This window comes from Molossus molossus, unplaced genomic scaffold (assembly GCF_014108415.1).
Source record: "Molossus molossus isolate mMolMol1 unplaced genomic scaffold, mMolMol1.p scaffold_m16_p_6, whole genome shotgun sequence".
Lineage (NCBI taxonomy): Eukaryota > Metazoa > Chordata > Mammalia > Chiroptera > Molossidae > Molossus > Molossus molossus.
This window is the reverse complement of record NW_023425399.1, coordinates 116275137-116297902: the sequence shown is the minus strand read 5'-3', so window position 1 is coordinate 116297902 and position 22766 is coordinate 116275137.

Below are 22766 nucleotides of genomic sequence, written 5' to 3'. Positions count from 1 at the left end.
ATTGGCTGGGCGTCATTCCTTTTTGGACGGTGGAGATTTTATTTTTATTTTTTAATCTCCCAGGGAGCCTGGTCCTCAGCTTTATACAATTTGGCTAAACTTGAGATGAAGTAACATTCATCCCAGCCTCACCCAAGTGTCTGGTGAATTCTTGCTCCTCTTCAATGACCGCTGTTTCCTGAATGGTCACCCCTTTCAGGGGAAATGCATGAAAAAGGGGACAACGCATTATTAAAGGCTTTCTCTTGTCCCTCAAGTAATGGACAGGAATGTGAACAGGGGAGTCAGAAATGAACAAGACCCCACAGATGCCCACAGGAGAGCTCATGGGAGAAAAGGCCGCGTTTCTGGGGGCCAACTTCTGCGCCAGGCCAAGTCGGGGTGGTGGGGACAGGCCATCAGGGGTCAACCTCTCCGGGGTAAACAAAATGCAATTTCCAAAATTTGGCATGTGACCTTTTCCAGAAAAATTTTGAGGAGTTCCTGCTCAATATAGAAACAATGATAAATCAGACCATAAAACATTCACAAAAAAGGCATTTAATATATGAGATACACTTAGAAACAATGTTTTAAGTAAATTTGAAATATATAGGCTAATAATGTAAATTCTTAATAATAATATACTATAGTAAGAGCAGCAAATGCTTCATTATTTTCCAAAAATTTGCTTTACATTTTGAAAAATAGCAATTCAAATGTCCATTTATAAATTCAGTCTGTGTTACGACTTAATTTCAATGGCTGTCATCACTACAACATGAAAAACCCTTCACAGAGATGCATAATTCCAAGGGGGAGAAAGGCATTGTGAGGTTTGCTCAATGCGGTTGTAATATTTGTTTTCCAAACCTCTCCCATTTGGTTTTCAAACTGTTATGCAAAGATTTTGTTGAACTGGCGGTTAAACTTCCTTTAATCTGTAGTAAGTAGTAAAAGAACGCTAATGGGACGATGTGTCTTTTCCACTCATTCTTAGTCATTCTTTGGAAAAAAGACTTTTAAGCAGATCAGAAGATTCTGTTTCTAAGTTTCTGAAGTTTGCAGCTGTAGATTCTTTTTTTTTTTTTTTTAGGGATAATGCATTTACATCATTTTAAACCACAAATAGCAGATTAAGGAAACACAGTCATCTGCTGCTTTCCAAATATTTACAAACATCTGTTTTTTTAATTAAAAAAACTGCACTTTCTATCGTTTTGTTAAAATAAAACTACCATTTAGTATGCAGAAAACTTGATTCACCGTGACTGAGTCATGCAGGCAGTAAACACACTATGTGATAAGACTTTGCAGAGTGGACTAGCAGCTCTTTCTTTCCTTTCTGCCCTCCTTAGCATGCTTATCTCTGTCCTCATGCTGATACCTCATGGTCACAGAATGACTGCTGTTGCTCCAGCCATCTTGTGCCCATTCAGGTGAGCATCCTGAACAGATGGGAAAAAGGTAAGGGGAGAAAATTATTTGTCTTCTTTATTATCTTCCCAATATTGTGGAAATTATATCTTTCCCTTTAACCTGTCCGAGAAGAGCTCACAACAGAAGCAAGAGAAAGGTCACCTCTGCCATTTCATGTCTAATCTGCCTGATAGTTGTATCATCTCAAACACGAAGCCCTTGCAGCTTTCGAGGCACTTGTCCACCCCGTGAAGGGTAGCTGGTGACGCAAGATGAGGTCGTGGGGGTTCCCCTCGATGAGTCTGCCCTCAGGACCCCTGTGTGCTGACTGTCTCGGGCCACCTGACGGAGCAGCCAGAGTTGCTCTGCCCTGGGAGCTGGGGACACATCTCCTCTGTGTTGCTGGAACTAGGCAACCCGTGCTTTCCAAGGCCGCTTACTTTGCCGCTCCTGGGAGCAGGCACCCGTTTGGGGCCCGCAGGCTGACTGCTCATCCGGCTGCACACCAAGCCCAGCTGGGAGGCGTCCTTTCTCGCCCTCCGGTGCGGGACGGCTGGAGTCCCCCAGCACCCTCGCCAGCGGATGTCATCACCCTGCTCTCTCCCAGCCAAGGAGACAGAGGTGGACTCAAGGTCCCTCCAAAGCCGGAAGAGGGCGACAGGCCAGCGCGCGCCGTATAGGCCAGGCTGTCCCGGAGCCCGCACGCCGGGCTGACAGTGTCGTTCGTGGGGCGCGGCGAGGTCGAAGCTGGAGAGGTCGTGGGGCCTCTCTCCACCCCCAGGGACTTCCGTTTGCACCGTGCAGGCCTCCGGAAACACAGTCTCAGGCCTCGAGGTGAAGGTCGAGCTTCTGCTTCCCGCAGGTAAAGGTGGCTGCTCCACTTTGTGTTCGGCCCTGGGAATTCCGCTGGGGCGTTCGCACCGCTCAGATCTGGAGAAACACGTCAGTGCCTCTCAGCGCCGGGCACACGGTTCATCCCGTCTCCAGTGCAAACACACCTGTGGGCCGTTTCCCACCCGATACAGGACACGGACGCCGTCGTCAACCTCAGACCCAGGGCTCTGTCACCAGACAAGCCGCCAGCAGCGCCCCCTGGGGGAGAATCACCTGAGGATTGAGGAGGAAGACTGGTCCCCATGGGCCCTGCCTGAGCCTCCGTCTTGACCCCCAGATGCACCCTCTCCTCCTTCTGAATAGTGAAAAACCCCCAAAAATATGGTTCCCAGATTTAACTCGTGTAACGAAGGTGCCCCTGCCAGGGCTCACGAGTGCACTGTTAGTGTTTAAGGCCCGGAAGACACCAAGAAGGCCAATGACAACCTTCCCAGGATGGACCTGGCGCCTTCCCCCTGCGGGCCCCCCAGAACCGTTCCTCTCGGAGAGCCCCGCAGCTCAGAGACCCCGCCTCGGGAAGCACTGGCTAAGTGAGAGATTTAGGGTTGTCCTTCGGGCCCAGTGTGCTCCTGATCAGTCAAGTCTCCCATGTTCGGTGTGATGGCACTTTTCCAGCTGTTCTGGAATGTTCTGGAGTCATTCTCGGGGATCCAGGGTGTGGTGGGCAATGTGGACGGAGCTTAAGCCCCCACACCGTCTTTGAGGAAAACACCTTTGCTTGGATTTATTTTATACATTTGAGCTCTGGGTAGGATTTTTAATGGTGTGCTGGTCATATTAATTTGTAGACCGTTGGTCGATGGTAGATAAAGAGTAAATAAAATAAAAGAAGTCCAGAGATACGGCAAAATAGCTCCTCTTTTCCAAAGGTCACGCTATTTTCAGAATTGATTCCCTTTTGCTGAATTCAACGACTGTGTCCTTGTGGCTTTGTCTCCATAAAGGTAGAAATATTATCGCAAGCAGCTCTCTCTCTCTCTCCCCATTTTGAGTTTGGTAAAATTTACCTGATGTTAGAGGGGAAAAATGTTTTCTTTAAGAGGACTTGGGAAGAGAGAAGCTTGCATTGTAAAGTTAACTTAACAACTTTTTTGTTTAATAGAGTTTTAGACTTAGCCTGCCAGGAAAGTTGCAAAAAACAGTCCCATACACCTTGCACCGAAGCACCCCTGATGCCGACAGCCTGCAGACCAGACGGGGTTAGAGCCGAGAGAACTGACTGAAGCACAGGGCCCTGAACTGATCTGTGGACAATTCAGCTCCTGCCTGTTTTCTCACGTTCTTTTCCTGGTCCACATTGCAGCCCAGCACCCTGCATTTCATTTTCTCATTGTGTGTCCTCCTCCTGCTCCAGGGCAGGGTAGCTCCTCAGCCGGCTTTTCACGGAGATTCTCTGTGGTTGTGTGGCACGTGGTCAGTACTGACTTTAACCCGCTTGTTTGAAAATGTGACTTAACACTCGTGAGACGCTATTGAATACGTTCTCAAATACGGCAGGACAGTAGGCAGTAAAAATGTATTTCCTCCATGTCTGGACGAGTTGTCAAAATCTTAGCTTTGACAGTGTACACCGTGTGTGTGCAATGGTAAGACTGTCGTCCACTCTCTGACAGTCCACAAGCGAACACAGACGCCCGTCACGATGTTGCTGTGATGCCACGAACCACTGGCCTGGTTGTGTCCCACAGACTTACGAACAGAACAGTGGGCCAGTGGTTTTCATTTCGTGTTCGGATGTGGCTGTATAAGCTTCCAAAAATGCAGGGAACTGGGAGAAGGGTGTTTCTCTCTGTATAAACAATTTCTAATTATATTGTTTTAGGGTCAAGTAATATCTCTGTGTAGCCCTTCAGTGGGAAATTCTTTTTCGGCTGAGTATGTACTCAATTAAAACATTGTGTTAGGTACACGTGGAAAGGATTTGTGGTCTGTGTATGTTGGGTGTAGGGCTCTACACATATTACATCAGTTGTGTTCAAAATGATATTAAGTCTACGAAACTCTCACCAATGTTTGATATATCAGCTTCTTAAAAGCTGTGCTGCAATTTCCCACAGTGTTTTTGGTTCTTTTTCACTTAATTTATCCTGCAGCACTCTCAATTTTTAAAAAAAATAAATTTTATGGTTCCTTTGTTAGGAGGACATCCATTTAGGATTTTTTCCAACTTCCTGGTTTATTGCTTCTCTTATTATTGTAATGGTCAATTTTATGCCTCAACTCGACTGGGCCATAGGTACCCAAATATTTGATTAAAATTATTCTGGGAGTGTCTTTGAAGATATTTTGGAATGAGGGTAAAAAACTAAGTACACAATAAAGCAGATTGCCCTCCGTCATGTGGGTGGGCCTCATCCAATCAGTTGAAGACCTGAACAGAACCAAAGACTGACCTTCCTCTGACTGAACAATAATTTTCTGCCTGATTGCCTTTGACCTGGGACATCAGCTCTTTCTGGGTCTAAAGCAGCCTTTGGACTTGAACTGGGACATGAACTCTGGAGATTTTGGACTTGCTAGACTCCATAGTCATGGGAGTCAATTTTTTAAAATAAATCTGTTTCCCTATATAACATGCACATCCTGTTTATATGTTCTGTAGTACCCTCTTTATTTCTAATAATAATTTTGCCCAGAAGTCAGTTTTGCCTAATATAGATGTTTCTACACCAGCTTGAATTTGGTTCTTTTTCCATTCCTGATGGTCAGACCTTTTGGTTCATATTAAATGGAATTGCTGTTTGTAAAGCTGAGAACTGGATTTTGTTTATCATCTAGTCTGAAAGCCCGAATCTTTGAATTTATGAATATAACCCATTTATGTTTATTGTGAAACTGATTCATATTCGGACAGACGTCCAGCATCAAATGTATGTTTTCCACGTAACAAACTCTTTCTTGGCTTCCTGTTCCTTCTTTCCCTGTATTCTCTTGAATCCATCCCATCTCCTATCTCCTTTTCCCCATACTTGTTTGGGTTTGATAATATCTTGTTGTGCTCTAAGAATTTCATAACTTGTGTGGCCTTCACTGCAACTCTATGAGGTGTTTGTGATTAAGTAACTTGGCTCAGTGTTGCATGGGTCACAAAGACCGACTAAGAGGCCATATTCTAACAATTTCATAATGCTAACTCACCAGTTAAATATTATATTTCTAATTCTTTAGTGATGGCCTTCACATTTTCACAAGCATTTGACTTAAAGAAGTCCAACGTTCATCCAACGTGTGTGTTCCTCCTATACAATCCAAGGATCGTAAGAAGCTTTCTCGTGCATCTCTCCTTTTGTTTCTCCTAAGTATTGTTGTCCACTAATTTTGTTATGTCTTTTTAAACCACCACTGTCCAGCCCCGTCACTGTTATTCACAGTGAATGCTCATCCAGACGTCCCATCTGGTCCCCTCACGTCTGTACTCATCGCTCCCTGCACTCCACTCCTTCCTCCTGAGTTCCCTTCACGGTCTCATCGCAGTTCCAACGGGTGTCTGCAAACGGCAGTCTCGGGTGGTTTGTCTGCAGAGGACCTTATTTGTGTTCACATTCACCAGTTAGAAGGATAGAGGTGTTTGCATCTTTGTTTTCATTCCGCGCTCCTGCTGCACCCTTCCACGGTCCCGGCAGCTGTCAAGGGAAGACAATTTCTCTCGGCGATGCTGTTTGTTTTGCCGGTAATCTTTACAGAAGGGCTCTCTGATGGCTCAAACCTGCCTACTTTTTAAATCATGTTTTTTAAGAATAGACTTGAGCGACAGAAAGTTAGAAAGCTGGTCCACGTGACTGTGTCTGTGTCACTGCATCTGTGTGACTGTATGTGCGTGTCTGCGTGTGTCTATGTGACTGTGTATGTGTGTCCGTGTGACTATGTCTAATGTGTGTCCATGTGACTGTGGCTGTGTGTGTCCATGTGACTGTGTTTGTGTGTATGTGTTTCTGTGTGACTATGTCTGTGTGTGTGTGTCTGTGTGACGGTGTCTGTGTGTGTCTGTGTGTGTGACTCTGTGTGTGTGTCTGTGTCTATGTCTGTGTCTGTGTGTATGTGTCTGTGTGTGCCTGTGTGTCCACGTGACTGTGTCTGTCTGTGTCTGTGTCACTGCATCTGTGTGGCTGTATGTGTGTGTCTGTGTGTGTCCATGTAACTGTGTATGTGTGTCCGTGTGACTGTGTCTATGTGTATGTCCATGTGACTGTGGCTGTGTCTGTCTGGGTGTGTGTCCACATGACTGTGTTTGTGTGTATGTGTTTCTGTGTGACTATGTCTGTGTGTGTGTGTGTGTCTGTGTGTATGTCTGTGTGGCTGTGTCTGTGTGAGTGTGTGTGTGTGTCCGTGTGGCAAGAAGCCTCTGTCACAGCTGGACGTCGATGTGGGTGTGTTACTACATGCGCACCCTGAACCCCACACCTCACCTGGGTTTCACTAGTGTTTCCTAATGTTCCTGTTCTGTCCCAGGGTCCTATCCAGGTCCCCGCACGGCGCTGAATCCCTGGTGATGACAGTGCCTCACACTTCCCTCGTGGCTGATGACCCTGGTCGTTCCGTGGACTGGTCAGATGTTTGTAGGATGTCCTGATTGGGGTTGGTCTGACGTTTCTCTCATGATGAGTTTCTCCTTCGGAGAAGGACGGTGCCATTTACATCCAATCCTACCAAAGGGCTTCAGGTCAGTGTTGCAGGTCACTGATGACTTTAACCTAGACACTTGTCCACGGAGGGGCAGGCCAGGTTTTTCCCACTTCCCGGGCTAACACTAGTCTCAGAAAGCAAGTCACCAAGTGCCACCCGGGGAGGGAGAATTGAACTTATTCCTGGGTTTCTATATTACCCTAATTTTTTACTATGGTTTCTATTTTTTAATCTATCACCCTCTTAAACCTCATGTCATTTGGTATGTGTTCGTGGGGCTGCATCATTTCTGGGTCCTGAGGTTTCCTCATTCTCGAAATGGAATCTGCTGGCTCCCTGGTCCAGTTCATTTCCTCAAGAGGTTTAATATTTCTCCCTGTGACTCCACCTCCCAAGGGGCCCCCTGGCTCTGTGAGCACCTTCCAGGTTCTGTTGTGTTTTTCGGCTCGTGCTCCACCCCTGTGGGTTCCGATGGTCCCGGCCTCACCGCTGTGGCTGGTTCCTGGGTCAGACCTCACTCTCGGTTCATGCAGAGCCGAACCCCACGCCGAGAGTCTCATTTCTCCCGAATGATGTCCCCTCCTGTTCAAGGTTCCTACAGGTGGCAGCTTCCTAGCCCTTCCTAGTGCCAGGGGGTCAAGTCTGTCCTGTCCTGTCTCACCACTAAGTGGGCAAGGGAGAGCTGGCTGCCCCTCGTGTCCCCTCCTCCTGGTGAGGAAGAGCCACGGGCCCCTCCCACTGGGGCACCGCCTGGCCCCTCGCATGCCCAGAACCTCACAACGCCTGGCACGCAGGTGCTCAGGGATCCTCAACGTAGATTGTGATGATCTCAGAGCAGAGTGTTGGATGAGGACAGAGTAAAACCTCTGCACACGGCTCCGTCTCTTCAAGCTCAGAAAGGTGCCTCCTCCCTGCCCCTCCCCCGGAGCTGACAGCATGGCCTCTGGGTGCCCAGGCCCCTGGCATCACCAGGCGGCATTGGGAGGGCCGGTCACTGGGCTCATGTCTCTTTCTTCGGCGATGCTGCTTCAGGCTGGTCACACGCCAGTCGAGTGCCCGTGGATGAAGCCTCTGCACTCTGTCCCATCCATCTCCCATCGCTCGTCAGTAAGTGGCCGTGCTGGACACAGCCCCTGGCATTCTCCAAGGCAAAGCCACTTAGCACTAACAGGGCATCATCTCCTTTGGCCTTTCGACGAGCCTTTCTCAAACCCACTTAGAAACCTGCCCGAATGGTGGCCACTCTCCAGCTTTGACCTCTGTCCCTGCAGGACGACAGGAATCTCCGTGCCGTTGAGCACTGCGCTCTCCTCCGGCAGGTGCGACGTGGGGACGCACTCAGCGTGCAGACGGCGGGCGAGTGTTTCCGCCGTTTAGGAGCGGAGCTGTTCTTGTATTATTATTCTGTCTCCGATATTCCATAGTCCAACGTGAACAGCCTTGTCTTCTAGATGAAGTTTAAATGTCAGCGGGAAAGGTGTCTGAGAGTTGAAGGAATATATGCGATCCTCACGTTTTAGAAGCAAACATTTTAGGAATTAAAATGTGTGTACAGCCCTGGCCGGTTTGGCTCAGTGGTTAGAGTGTCGGCCCACAGACTAGAGAGTCCCGGGTTCGGTTCCTGCTAAGGGCATGTACCTCGGTTGCAGTTTGTCCCCGGCCCTGGTTGGGGTTGTGTGGGTGGCAACCAGTTGATGTGTCTCTCTCACGTCGATGTGTCTCTCTCTCTCTTCCCACCTCTCTCCTTCCCGCTCTATCTGAAGATAAATGCAAAAATGTCCTCGGGTGAGGATAATAAAATAAAATAAAATAAAATAAAGTAAAACATGTGTACAGGTGGTTTCTCTATTCCCCATGTTGCCCCCACTCGGGGTGGACATGGCTGAGGGCCCTGCACCCACCAGGGGCAGGAGCCAGGCGGGAGGCTGGGCGGAGGTCCCCCAAGCCCACATCCTAGCCACACTGTGTGTGATTTTCTTAAAGTGAGCTGCTTTTATTTGTTTCTCACAAGTACATCGGTTACGGAAACACCAATCACTTCTTAGGAAGAAAGTGCACATCTGTCTCGTGATGGAAACTACCATCTGCCCCAAGGTCAGACTCATTGACCGATGGCTTTGGACTCCAGTGCCAGGCCCCGGGAGAGCGGGGGGAAGGGAGGGACAAGGAGGAGAGGGGACACTCAGGTGTGGAGGCTCATTGTTCATCCTGCTTGCCGTGGGCTGGCAGCCCCCCTCGCCGTGTGCCTGGTGCACACCCCACAGAAAAGCCTCGTTTGTTGTTTTCTTATTTTTCTTAATAAAATAGTGCCAACGTTTTCTGGAGCAGAGAGGAAGAATATAGATTAAATATAAAAACGTTCCAAAATTAAATGACGCAAAGAAAATTTAAACCTCTAAATGTATATTTTTCTCACATTGTATTTCCTTTTAATGTCTTTCCATGGTCAACCCCACATGAACTCAGAAATACACTTTAATTATACACAATGTAAGCCCAAATTATGCTTCCCAACTTCTTACTAACGTGGTGTTTAACCTCATTTAGTACATTCACGTCGGTAACTCATTTTCCACAGATACAGCCACACGGACACACACACACACACATAGACACAGTCACACACACACACACAGGGACACACACAGACACACACAGGGACACACGCAGACACACACACAGATACACACACAGACATAGTCACACAGAAACACATACACACAAACACAGTCACATGGACACACACACAGACACATCCACAGTCACATGGACACACACATAGACACAGTCACACGGACACACATACACAGTCACATGGACATACACAGACACACACATACACACACATACAGTCACAGAGATGCAGTGACACAGACACAGACAGACACAATCACATGGACACAGGCACACACTGACACACACACAGACACACACACAGAGACATACTGACACATACACAGACACTCACAGACATAGTCACACAGAAACACATACACACAAACACAGTCACATGGACACACACAGACAGACACAGTCACATGGACACACACATAGGCACAGTCACATGTACACACATGCACAGTCACATGGACACACACAGACAGACATACAGTCACACAAATGCAGTGACACAGACACAGACAGACACAGTCACATGGACACACAGACACACACAGACACAGTCACATGGACACACAGACACACATAGACAGTCACGTGGACACACAGGCAGACACAGTCACGTGGACACACAGGCACACACAGACACAGTCACGTGGACACACAGGCACACACAGACACACACAGACACAGTCACGTGGACACACAGGCACACACAGACACAGTCATGTGGACACACAGGCACACACAGACACAGTCACGTGGACACACAGGCACACACAGGCACACACAGACACAGTCACGTGGACACACAGGCACACACAGACACAGTCACGTGGACACACAGGCACACACAGACACAGTCATGTGGACACACAGGCACACACAGTCATGTGGACACACAGGCACACACAGGCACAGTGACACAGACACAGACAGACACAGCCGCTCACAGACATAGTCACACAGAAACACATACACACCAACACAGTCACATGGACACACACAGACAGACACAGTCACATGGACACACACATAGGCACAGTCACACGGACACATGCACAGTCACATGGATACACACAGACATACATACAGTCACACAAATGCAGTGACACAGACACAGACAGACACAGTCACATGGACACACAGACACACACAGACACAGTCACATGGACACACAGACACACATAGACAGTCACGTGGACACACAGGCAGACACAGTCACGTGGACACACAGGCACACACAGACACAGTCACGTGGACACACAGGCAGACACAGTCACGTGGACACACAGGCAGACACAGTCACGTGGACACACAGGCACACACAGACACAGTCACGTGGACACACAGGCACACACAGACACAGTCACAGGCACACACAGGCACACACAGTCACGTGGACACACAGGCACACACAGACACAGTCACGTGGACACACAGGCACACACAGACACACACACAATGGCTGGCGGCCACCACACACAGAACAGCCGCAGCCTGAGGACCCGTCACGTCGTCTGACCTGCAACCCACGCCCGCTTCCCTCTTCCTCAAACAGGTCAGTGGAGTCTGGGAAGGGTCCCGCCATCGCCTCCCGTGGGCTGCTGGGCTCTTCGGAGCCACCTGGAGAAGCAGCTCCACTCCTCTGGGCCCGTTCACTGTGGCACCAGCAGGCAAAGCACCCTCCTCGCCCCACGTTCCGGGGCATCGTGGCAGCGAGGGGCTGCCTGCGGACCCGGGAGTCTGCTCCAGGGTGGACGACGGGCACGTGTGTTCTGCGGCAAAGGAGAGCGGCACACGCCGTGCAGACAGAGTGGTGAGTGTGCACACGCACACCCCTGCCTTTATGAGGGCTCATAAAACTCAAACGGCATTCAGCGATTTTGTCTGATTGTACAGAAACAAAGCAATAAAGTGTATCCAGTACGTAGAAACACTTACCAGCTCTCACTGTAGCGATAAAAGGAGGCTCACAGGACAGGGCGTCGGCATCACGGTGAAGACGAACAACATCTGACCCCACTTCCCTCCCAAGAAGGGGTGATTTTTGGCTCACAGAAACTATGCCCCTTACGAGCACCAGGCCTTGTTATGGCAACGGAAACGCAGAGCAGTGCCCCTCGGGGTGCTCCGGCTTCGTGGGGGCAGGTTCCGGCCTGAACCCCACTGCGGCTCCTCAGCAAACGGAGATCGAGAGCCGGTGTCCCTGACGCTCGGCTCTGAAGGTCACCGTGTCAGGCTGCCCTTTGTGTGGGAACATCCTCATGACAGATACGACTTTGTTTTCTGTGTTTACTTGACGTCATGGTGTTTTTTGACTTTCAGTAGCAATGTGCATTGTGAAAAGGGGGAGTTAATGTGACCCGGCCGAAGCCACCCGGCTGCTCTGGGTGAGTGTCCTCCGGCACGTGGGCAGCTGTGGGCGGAGCCCCGGGCCCTGCCGGTGCGCAGTGGGCCGAGGCCTCCCGGGCTGGCGTCCGGTGGGGCCTTCGAACCATCAGTGCTTATCGCTCTTCGGGGGTGATTTTAAAATTTCAAAATTTGTTACCTGGTATATTTTACTTAATTCCTGAGTGTGTAAATTAAAAATGGTATTGATGACAAATGTATGACAAAAGCATTAGATCTGACTTTAAGATTGATTTTCTCACCCCCAGAGAGTGAGACAGATGTAGAAGTCCCCAAGTGTGACCATTTAATCCCCTGACATGTCAGCTTTCAGATATGTTCCAGTACCTGCCAGGATTCCTGCATTATTGAAATCCTACAGCTACACACACACACACACACACGGACACGCACATAGGCACACACATACAGACACAGGCACAAACAAGTACACACACAGGCGCACACACATGCACACACATGTGCACAGGCACACACATGTGCACACAGGCACACACAGAGGCACAAACACACATGCCCCCACACAGACACACACATGTGCACACAGGCACACACACAGGCACACATGTGCACACACATGCACACATGCACACACGTGCAATGCACACACACACGCACATAGGCACGCACACAGGCACACACACACAGGCCCCCCCCCACATGCACACACACACACACACGCGCACAGCAGCATTAATTGCTCTCCTGATGAGTAGTGACTGGACGCACCACGCAAAGATGATACGGCTCAGAATCCCCAGGTGAATTCTGCTCCCGGTACCTTCTTTCCCAGCGAGGGCAGAACCGAGCCACGAGGCTGCCCCAGAACCACAGAGCATCTTCCTGATGGAACGGCGTCAGGAACGCTTTGGTGGAAAAGCTTACTTTGAAAAGATTTCCTTATTAATGAAAATAATTCACAAAGATACATAATTAGTCCCTTTTCATATTCGGTATGGAGGTTCAAGTTAATATGCTTTAAAAAATGAGGAAGGCTGTTCATTTTTCATAGCCCTTCCCATAGCAACAGACGCATTAAAGCACAAACTTGTCTTCCCAACAAACACACTTTCTAAAAGCCTGGATGTGTATATCACTGTGTGTTTCCGTTGATCCTATTTTATACTAATTTATTTCTATTTCCTCCAAGAGACTCCAATATCAAATGTCCGACAAATTACACCGAGATAAAACTAGATATTTCTAATGTATTTTAAACAGTTGTTAGATTACTTACATGGGCTTATCTCCTTGGAAATTTGCTGATCCCACTTCTGAATGCTAATCACGGTGTCTGGCTTTTTATTTATATTGTTTAATCTCATATCTGCACATGAATTACGGCCATGCAGCCCGGTGTCACTTGCTCTGAGTGAGCTTCCTTGAACATTTGTACCACGGGGAAGGCGAGGGACTTCACAGGTGGCGGGCAGGTCGCCCCAGCTCCTGGGAACCGAGGGGACGCCTTCTGCAGAGCCTTCAGTGTGGCAGGTACCAGCACACTGCACGGGAAGCTCTCGTGTTACATGCAAGACAGCTGCCTTCAGGTTGGGCAAATGTGGATACAAATATGTAGGTGCCGCCAACACATGTTTCTTGAGCAAACAAGATAAAATGGCACGTATTTCAGTATAGAAACCCTGGCTCATATACCGTTATCCTGAAATATCCATCACGGACAGACACATTTATCACCTATTCCCATGGAGCGATGATGTACATGGAGTTAAGCATAACAATGAACACAGGGTAACGGTGCTTTGCAGAACGAACCGGCAATTTCGTTCTCCAAAGTCTGGGGAGAGGAGACATCCCTTCCTCACGCTAGTGGCTAGAGATGTTCGTCTTTTCCGACCAGCCCATCTCGCAGGAGCCTGGGAGGACGCGTGTTTTATGCCTGTGCCTGTTAGAAAGGCATATTTTCTGTAAACAGAAGGGCGGGATTGCGCTCGTAGAAATCAGAACAGATGGTGCAATAAGAATGTGTCAGTGTTCTCCCAATACGATGGCGATTATGGGCGTTTTCAGGGCTGATCTAGGATCCTCCACCTTCTGAAAGCACGTCAATGGTCTCAGTAGTGGTATTTGGCAGGAAGGTACTGTAATACGGATTGTTATTTTATTTAAGAGCAAAAAAAAAAAAATCCCTTTATTGGCCAGAGGAAATATTAGTTTTCATCTAGGTTTGTGTATTATCTGTGTTTGGATGGCGTCGCCTCCAAGATGGAGTAAGTGAACCTAATTTAAGTGTGTGTATATATATAAATTAAGCGACATGTTGTCACGCATTTTCTCTTTGTTTCCCCTTTCGTACACTTCCCCCTGTATTTACCGTCCTTCCCAATGACCTGACTGGATAGCTTAGAACAGTTCAACTGTAATTATAACCACCTCCCACTCAGCCCTCCCCAAATGCCACCAGCACGGAGCCAGGAGAGCCATGTGGGTCTGGTATACAGGGAGCACTTCCTGTCCTCAAGTTCCTCCTCCATGTGGATGGACCAAGGTCATCGCTCATTTTAAACATCTCACAGCTTTTCAGGACTGAGCTGTGGGCATTCTGGTTGGCAGTTTTGTTTAAAGACCTCACGGCAGCCATGAGCTAGCGGTTTCCAGCAACAGAAAAGACGTCTCCATTCCCCCTTCGCCGGAATATGAGCTTAATGAGCAGCTGCTAGGAGCCATTCTGCTGAAGTTCCGCGTGCTGGGGCCCTTGGAGCTGTTTGCTGGGGACCATCGTATTTTATCTCCGGCGAAGTCCATTTTTCTTTATTCTACCTCAGGAATAGGACAACAGTAGCTCCAACATTTAAGCAACCTGAGACGCACAGTCATGAACAAAAGCGCACTCCAGGGGCAGCCTTAGGGTCTCGGTTTTACAAACTCGTTTCTTCGGAGGCTGGAGCCATAGTATAACACAGTCCGAACAAGAGCGTCCTTGTCATTGTCGTCACACGACCACGGCTAGATTCTCGCAGACAAATGCATCCGAGGCCTTCTGGTATCACTGGTCATCGGTATCATAACTCATGGAAATGCTCAACGGAGGGAAAAGTATTTATCCAGAATGCCAGGTAGGTTATTGGTTTGCCGGGGCTTTGAAACGTAAGTGGTTTTTTCTTGCTCCCGCAGCATCTGCCGCTCAGTGGCCATCTGCACCGAGGTGACGAGGAGAGGGCCACGCAGACCATCGATCAGACGCTTGGCTCCGCGGACGCATCACACGATCGCGCTCACGTTCGTTTATTCGAAAGTACCCAGCACAGTAAATTATAGGGTTGCTCTCCTCTCTCCTCATTTTTACTTTCCTCTTGGCTACCTCTGGTGATTTTTTATTCGTACGAGTTCCCACGTGGTGCGTCTGCATGTATGAGAACCCCTAAGTGCACGGTCCGCACACACGCGAGTCTCCTCCTCCGAGGGCTCTGGTCCGAGCTGGAACAGGCCGAAGGCAGCGCCGTGGGCGGGGGCCTCCACCTTGGGGCACACAGTGACCCGTGTTCATCTTACCAGCTCTACCCAAGAGGTTCCTCCACGCGGGTCACAACACACTCGGACACCGCGGTCGTCGTCCACAACGGGCTCAAGTCCACAGACACTCGAGGAGCGAGAAGACCTCTGTCGAAGTCAGTCAAGTACGACGATGGACGTCTCCCAGGCCTTGCCGTCCCCATCGGGGCCATCAGTCCATGGTCAGCGCTGTCTGAACCTCCCCAGTGATAAACTGGGGTTCTCTCTACCCCCCGCGTCCTCGGGGCGATTTGTTTTTCTTTTAAAAGCTCTCTCTACGTGCTTCCTTAATGTGGTGGTGAAACGAATAAACCGTGAGGTTCAAATGCACGTGTCAACGGGGAATCCATTGATGTGCTGGTTGGGGATGAAAGTGAAGCACTCGCGACACGTCGGGTGTGACGGACGCACGGATCCGGTCCTACCAGCTTCCAAGTGTGCAGACACACGGATCCAGTCCTACCAGCTTCCAAGTGCGCGGTGGGAACTCCCAATCAGGGGCTGCGTACGATGCATGATCGTAAGCGACGAGCTCATAAGATGTGCATAACACACACATCAAATCTGCACACAGCACAACGGGTATCACCCTACTCAGGGGCATCGATTGAAGAAGGCACAGACTCGTTTTGGGGAATTCCTTCAAAGCCTACATCAGGTCTTCTTGCTCTTCTTGGTCGTGGAACCGTTTGTCCCCCTGTGTGAAATGTTGGGGTCCATCACATCAGCACAGAAAGAGAGACCAGAAGCAGTTTAATGGGAAGTGCATTCTGGCCCGGCCGGTGTGGCTCCGTGGTTGAGCGTCGATCCAGCACCAAGAGGTCGCCGGTTCGATTCCCGGTCAGAGCTCGTGCCCAGGTTGTGGGCCTGATCCCCAGTGCGGGGCGTGCAGGAGGCGGCCCATCGACGTTCTCTCTCATCGATGCGTCTGTCTCTCTCTCCCTGTCTCTCTAGAATCAATAAAGAAAATCGCTAAATGCACACATAGAGGAACGCGCACTCTGAGCGAAGTGGATGGTGAGCACGCTCCTGGAGACTTTCCCTGGTGCACTGCACAGACGCTCACACCAGGCGTCTTCCGAGCACGTCGGCACGTGATGGCGCTTTGGGAGATAGATCGGATCCAGCAGCCGTATCGTGGAAACACACGCATGTTCTCTCTGGAACGAGCCGCAGGTCCGCCGTACACCTGCTGCTCTCAGGTGCGCCAGGCACTGGGCGGCACGGGACAGTCCACCGTGACCCCCGCGCTGGGCTCGCCTCCTTCCTGAGGGTGTAAGCAGCTGGAGGGCAGGAGCGGTGGCTTCTTCATATCGTAGCTGTCTCCACGGTCCACTTGGATTTGCTTTGCTTCCTGAAAACTCCCGTATTTGCACCAAACAATGATTCTCGATTCATCAACATGAAACTCCATACCTAGCCTGGGTCCCGCAAATGTGTATCGGTTAAGTGAGGATGATTTCAGCAAGGTCTTGGGGGTCGAGTGTGGGGTGCCGACGGTGCCACGGCAGGCTCAGCGCTGCGTCCGCGTTCCCTGGCTCCTTGGCACCTCGCCCGGCTCCCAGTTCATCTCCCGCAGTGCTGGGCGGTCCTCACGGAGGCTCCCCCGGTTCCCGTCGTCTTCCCGAATATGAGCACGTGTCTGTCCGTCTGAACCGAACCCTTCGGCCACCATCCTCACAGACGATCGCGCACTGGAAGCGGCCGAATCCGTGCCCTTGCGGCGTTTCTCTGGTCCTCTTGGTGACGGCCGGGCCCTTCTTCACGGGGACACCTGCCCACCTGCTCCCCGGTTTCCCGGGCGCGTCCTCGGGGCCTGCCTGGCTTCCTGCGCCGGACACCTTTCCCACTGCGGATTTGCTGTACTTCCTGAAAACTCTAGAATTGGCACCAAACCATGACGACAGACTTACCGACATGAAACTCCACGCTCTGTTCTCTCAGACGCGCACGGCGCGGACCGTCCTTCCTCCGAGGGCCGGGCTTCAAGGCACAGGTGTCCCGGCACACGCCCAGGCTGGGCCTACGTGCGCAGACTGCGAACACGCTACCGCGTGATAGTTTTGTGTTGTAACGCACACGCGTAGGAGGGAGAGGCATGAGGGTGAGTGGGAAGGTGGGGCTCTGCCGCCCCAGCCCCGCCCCTCAGAGCCCCACCACTTTCAAAGGCCCCCCCGCCGGTGAGGGGACCCCAGAAGGAATGAGGGAGTCCCCACCCGCTCGGGATTTCCCACAGCAGGGGCATCAGCTGGATGCAAAGATTCGGCCTTTGCCCTCCAACGTCACACCCTCTCCTCCCCTGAAACAGAGATTAGGGTCCCCCTCTGAGCATCTGCAGGGCTGGGGCTCCCCACTGGGGGTGCTCACACTCCACCACGCAGTGCCGTGTCCTCCTGGGGTCAGCAGAGGGCTCCGTGTTTTCTCTGTGTTTTCTCCGTGTTGCCGGGATGCCGGCGCTGTCTCTGCACGTCCACCTCCCGTTTCCATGTTCTTGTTCCCACGTCTGATGACATCATGCTCGTTCCCGAAGACACACCCTCCTCCCGATGGGGTGTCTTTCGCGGGCTGGGGAGAGGAGTCCTGTTCTGAAGGCCAGGAGAACTGGGTGAAAACCCGAGTAAATGAGCCCGAAATGGACCCCGGTGGATCTGGGGCAGGAAACGTTGGCACGTGTCGCTGGACAGCCCTGGGCTTGTTCAGAGAATGCTGCTTGCTGGTTCGCTCAGCCCCCGCCCGGTGCGGGCGCCCAGAAGCAGACGGGAAGTCCTGGAAGCCCCGTGTCTGAGGAAACAGGTCGGGGGGACAGCCTGCTCCTGGGCTGGGCGACCTGCCCCAGACCGAGCCCCGCACTGTGAACGGCCGTGGCGGGCCCTCGTGCCGGCGAGAGCAGGAGGACTCCTCTCTGGAAGGACGAGGACCACGTGCAGGTAGGTACACAGACACACGCCACGGGCCCGAGGCCTGGAGAGCCCTGGACCCCGCGTTCGGTCCGCGAGCAGCGCCCCTCGCACAGACCCGCCCCGCGGGCGCTCAGGTGGGTGAACTGGGGGAGGGGAATGGAGCTCTGTCTGCACTGTTGCGTCAGGGGTCCCCAGGGCGCTGCAGGGCACAGGCTGAGGTGCCCCTCACCGTGCGGACTCAGAGCCAGGCGGCCGGGTCCACCGTCCCCTCGCTGTGGGACTGAGGGCGGATGCTCAGCCTCTCTGAGTACAAAAGCCGCAGACAGTGCAAACACTGAACTCTGTCCTGTCACTTTGCTGGCAGATTGAGTGGGGGAGCACAGGCAGCGTGCCTGAGAGGAGGTGACCCCTACCCTTCCTAGCGGGTATCGTAACATCCTGCCCGGGTGACTGTGGGGAGAGCACAGTGGCCGGGTAGACGGGGCACCCAGGAGAGCGGGCAGAAGGGGACTGTGGTCCGCTTGACAGTGCGCCGCTCACTGCTCCCTGTGCTCCCGGACAGAGTGGACGGAGGCAGCTGGGGGACGTCGGTGTTCGCGCCGTTCTGCACAGAGTCAGGTCTAATCAGGCCATTTCCCACGGGTCTGTGCACACGTCTGAGGTTCCGTGTGGTCTCTGCTGGCCGACTTCCTGGACACGCACACGCTGCGTGCACCTGGTTCCCCGCCAGCCGCCCGCCCCTCGTCACTGTTCCAGGGGGCACGTCGGTTCAGGGGTGCCGGTGTCGACTTTGCTGTCTGCCCCGAGGAGACACCTCTGCACACACGTGTGCGTTCCGAGGCCGGACCTCGGGTTTCGTGCCCACGAGTGGGTGACCACGGAGCCACACAGCTTCCAAGTGGGACCTTGTCTCTGCACATCCACAGAGGTTGCAGCGAACCCACTTTTCATCCACGCTTCTCTCCTCATGCTTTTACTTCGTGACAGTTTGAGAGACTTGTCCCAGCGAGCCCCTGACGCTGGTCCATCCAGGCCGCCGAGGGGGTGACTCTGGGTAACTTTGCCAGTGACATGCCACCCCGATCTCCTGGCTCCCCTTGGATAAAATGGGAACAACAACACCCACGGGACGTTGGACAGTGACTGGCCATTAGCAACGGGACAGGTTGTAAAGTCACCTCAACTTGGGGTGCTCTGTTTGGATTTAATAAAATCTATAGTAATGTCCCTAATAAACTGTAGAGTAATACCTACCTGGGGTAATCCTTTGATAAAAATTGGCCCTAAGACTTGGTCCAATGCCAGAGCTTGTGTTCTGCAAAGAGAAGAGTTAGAAAACTCAAGGACCCACCACTAGTTTACACTGCAACGGAGACACGTGGTTCCTCCAACCTGGTCCACATGCGTGGGTCCGAGGTCCCAGCGGACGGAGGGACCGGAGTGTGCAGGAGGCTGAGCTTCCCGGTGTGACGGTGAGGCCGGGCTAGTCGAGTTCTGCTCCCCGCAGCCTGTGCAGCCCTCGAGGCCCACAGAACCTGTGAGCGGCATCTCCTGGGTGACAGGGAGCCTTGGATGACTTTCTAACTCAATCACGACAGGTCTTCAAACAGCTCCAAAGGAGCAGCAATAACATGGGCGCCTCCTGTCCAGCCGACACGCGGCCCAGAGCTCGTTACTGACACACGCAGGGAAACATGGCATCGCTATTTTTTTTAATCCTCACCTGAGAGAGAGACAGAGAGAGAAAGACAGAGAGAGAGAGAGAGGGGGACAGACAGAGAGGGACAGACAGAGGGACAGACAGAGAGGGACAGACAGAGAGGGACAGACAGAGGGACAGACAGAGAGGGACAGAGAGAGAGAGAGAGAGAGAGAGAAGGACTGAGAGACGGAGCATCGGGGAAGCAGGGAGGCTGAAGGTCTAGGTAGGTCCTGTGAGGCCCACTGTCCCCTTCAAACACCCCAGATTTTAAACTGCCTCTGGGAACAGGTTCCCTGAGGTTTCATGACGTCCCTCGTCCATGTCTCTCTGCCACCTCTAATGGAGCCCAGTCTGGGGTTCCCAGACCTGCCCTTGCACCCGAGGACCTGTTCTCCTTGACACACCTCTGTTGCAGGAAACAGGCCTCACAGGTCCCCGCTGGTCCCAGACCAGCCCCTGCAGGCACCTCTGATTGGGCAACAAGCCCATAGCAGGTGCAGGGCTACAGGTGTGGGAGCCATGCGCCGGGGGCACCCAGGTACACAGCGGCATGAGGGACACGTGTGCGGGACGTGTGCGGTTGCGCTTCCCCGTGTCCCTGTGCCCGGTGGGCTCTCCAAACCCAGGGGCCTGAGGAGCCGTGTCTGGAGCCCACCTCTCTCCCCACCCAAATCCTGGCTCAGACATTCCTCCAGCTGCTCCTGCAGAGAGGACTCCTCCCCTCAGGTAACCAGGGAAACTCGTTGCCGTGGTAACGTAGACAGGTTTACCACCTGCCCCCTGGAAGGAGCTCCTGCCAGGCCTGGGCTGGCTGCTGGGAAAACCAGGCGGGGGGCCTGGGCCCAACAGACCCAGCTCCGCGGGCGTTTCTGCCCCGGCCGCCCCCTGCGCTGTGGAGACGAGAGCAGGACGTCTCACAGGGGCGTTTCAGGGGGTCAGCAGGTCCTTGGATTGCCGGGTCCGGGCTCGCCCCAGCAGACAGACTGCTTGACCCACCGTCCCTGCAGAGGCCGCGGGCTGCATGCCTGCAGCTTGGACAGACGGGGCGGCCCTGATGCTCCCGCAGGCCCGGCGGCCCGGCCAAGCGGCCAGGTTTTGAAACACACTGTCCCACCCTCCTGTCTGTCTGTCGGAATGTCCACTCCCTCCATGCCCAGGCTGGCAGGGTGAGCTCCACCTAGTCCGCGTAGACTCTGCAGTCCCTGAGGACGTATTTGGCCGTGCCGCAGGCCTCACGGGCTGCCCAGAGTTGGCGGCGTCCCCCGCTGACGGCGCCAGGAGCCAAGCTGGGCGTCAGACGTGGCTTTTCTCATGACCACTCCTGGGGGTTAGAGCGGATCTGCAGGATCCCAGGCAGGCCCCACGGTGCGGGCGGGTCTGCAGTCCCTGACCGCGTGTAGGGAAGGCCCTCACCCTTTCCTGCGCGACCCAGGCCGTGCGGGAGGGGGGCCGAGGAGCGTGCAGGGTACTCTCCTGGGGGGGGATGGGCCCCAGGCACCCACTGCACCTGCTGCAGTTCTGAGTGACTCGATTCTTTGCCTCCTGGGAGACCTTTCCGGTCAACCTCTAAAGCCTTCTGAACAGTGTGTCCCTTGTGACACCGAGTCTAGGACCTCAGCCTGCAGATGGGCCTGCCCGTCCAGTTCGTGGAAGACGTCTTTCTGTGGCAAAGGGGTGTCTAGGTAACATCGTTTCTAACACTGTACGTGCACAGCGAGCAGTTGGTCAGCTAACAAAGCAACCGAGTCCCATATTCCGGAGCCTAAGGAGAAGGGGAGAAGTCAGGCGACGTGACATAGGTTCTCACGGACGGTAACCGACCGGAAATCGCCCGGCATTTCGTTTGGGGAACTGATTCGGAACGTCCAGGGCACAGCAGACGGTTCTGCAGTGCAGAGCCGTCTCCTACTTCTCTCTGACGACAGAAGGAAGGGTCTGGTGAAGCCAAGAGAAAGAACAGACGCTGAAGTGCCCGCAACAAGCCCCATTTCAGAGCTGGGCGGAGACCCAGGTCGTGCGGCTGGAGGAGGGTGTGGGCTGAAATAGTCTCCCCGGTCCTGTCCACTCGGACGTGAGAGGCACCGGTTTTCCAACACTGCACAAGGTGTCTGGAAAAACAGCATCAGCTGTCCAGGTACCAAAGCTGGTGTTTCCACCCTTGAAATGTTGCTCCTAGAAAAGTGATGGTTTCACCTTCAGCAGCATTGGGGGGGGGGGGGGGACACGGGGCAGCTCACGAGCCTGGGCTGGGTCTGAGCTCCAGCTCGGCTGCGTCCTGCCCGAGCCCTCCCATCCCCCAACCTACCCCTCTCGGTGAGGTGTCGTTATTTATTCCCCCTGCTGGGTGCTGATGGGAGTCGATGCTGTCCACACTGCAAATGTCCGTCTCCCCCAGAAACACCTTCACGGACAGTGAGAGTAATCGTGGGCCGATGTCTGAGGACCTCGTGGCCCAGTTGTGTCCACACACAAACTCAGCCTGTTGCTAGACGAAGTCTTCATTCCCAGACGGTCCCAATTCTTCACACACCGAGACTCTTATTAAAAAATGTATATTTATATTGATTTCAGAGAGAGGAAGGGAGAAGGAAAGAGAAAGATAGAAACATCCAGGAGAGAGAAAGATGGATCGACCGCCTCCCACACGCCCCCTATAGGGGAGCGAGCCCTTAACCCGGGCATGTGCCCTGACTGAGAATCGAACCAGC